Here is a 1,496-nt window from a genome sequence, read left to right as displayed (position 1 = left end):
GAGCGGGGGGCTGGCGGCCGGGCCAATCAGAGCCCACCCTCGGCTATCTCGGCCAATGGCGGCGCGGCGCTGCCGGACTGCCCCGCCCACTAACCCCTTCGCTTCCGCCTAGGGAACGCGGGTGTTCCCGGCGCTGCGCTGCCCTCCCGCCGCCCGGCGCCTGCAGGCGGGAGCAGCGGCGGAGGTGAAGGGTGTTTAAGAAATAAGATGGGTGAACGTGTTGAACAGGTGAAAGGTGCTGCCCGGGAGGGGCGAGGGGAGGGCTGTCCCCGCAGGAACAGGGGTGGCTCCACCAGGGAGGCAGGAGAGGAGCAGGAAGGGCGCTCGGGTGTGAAGCCCAGGGGCTGCTCCGCCACGCCAGGCAGCGAGGGGCGGCCGGAGGCTCCCACGGCTTTACCTGTGCCCCTGGGCATTCCCCCCGCCGCCGTGTCCCGGTGCTGCCCCGCCCTGCGGCTCCCTCTGCTGGGGGCGCCGGTTCCGCCCCCCCGCCCCAGGCCTCCTTGGGAAGCCCGCTGCCCTGCGTGCCCCGCCCGCCCGAGGAGGGCTCGGCAGCCCGGGCGGGAGGGCGGCCCGGGCGCCCATCGCCTCAGGGCGCGGCCACGCCCCGCAGCCCCTGCGCGGCGGGAGGCGGCGCAGCCGGGCGGGAACAGCCGCCCACGTGACTTCGGGGAAAAGCGGCGGGGAACGGGAAAGGGGCGGCCGAGGGGAAGGCGAAAGCGAAACCTGCGGCTGCCGGAACCGCAGCCACCGCCGGCCCTGCCCGCCTCGGCCCGGCCCCTGCCCGCCTCGGCCCGGCCCCTGCCCGCCTCGGCCCGGCCCCTGCCCGCCTCGGCCCGGCCCCTGCCCGCCTCGGCCCGGCCCCGCCTTCCGGCCCGCGGAGCTCTTGGCCCCGCTGGCCCAGCCACGCCAGCCGCGCGGCCCGGCCCTCCCGGGGCCTCAGCGTCGTGCTTGGCGGGGGTTGAAAGTAGCTCTGAACTGCGAGCAGCAGAAAGCGACTCGCTTCGCGTTGTTGGAGGGAGAGATTTTGCCGCTTTTCCAGTGCTGCCGGTGGAAGGCTCGGCGGGTGAAGTGAGAGGCTGGCTCTGGAGAGCAAGGGCAGGGAAGGCCGGAGGTGGCTGTTGCTGCAGCTGTGGAGGGAAGGCGTGCAAGGTCCTTAAGGGGTTGTTCAAAGAGTTGCAGTTGTTTATGAACTGTAACCCAGATCGTCATCAAAGTCGCAGAAACTTCAAGAATCTTAACATTGCAGGCAGCACTTTCAAAAGTCCCTGGCATTTTGTCAGTTGAGAATTTCCTTCTCATGGAATATCTTTTGATAAAGAGGTTTCCTTTCGTGTCATCTTTTCTTTCATCAGTCCTTACTTGCCAGGATACAGCCAGTGCTACTTGGACAGACACAGTGCTACTTGGACAGACACAGCAGTGTAGGATGCGTCAACAAGGACTGGAAAAATGAAAGTTTGGGCTTTGGTGCAGGACTCTGGGATACTTGGATCCTT

The sequence above is a fragment of the Apus apus genome, chromosome 6 (assembly GCF_020740795.1).
Source record: "Apus apus isolate bApuApu2 chromosome 6, bApuApu2.pri.cur, whole genome shotgun sequence".
Taxonomy (NCBI): Eukaryota; Metazoa; Chordata; class Aves; order Apodiformes; family Apodidae; genus Apus; species Apus apus.
This window is presented reverse-complemented; position numbering follows the sequence as displayed.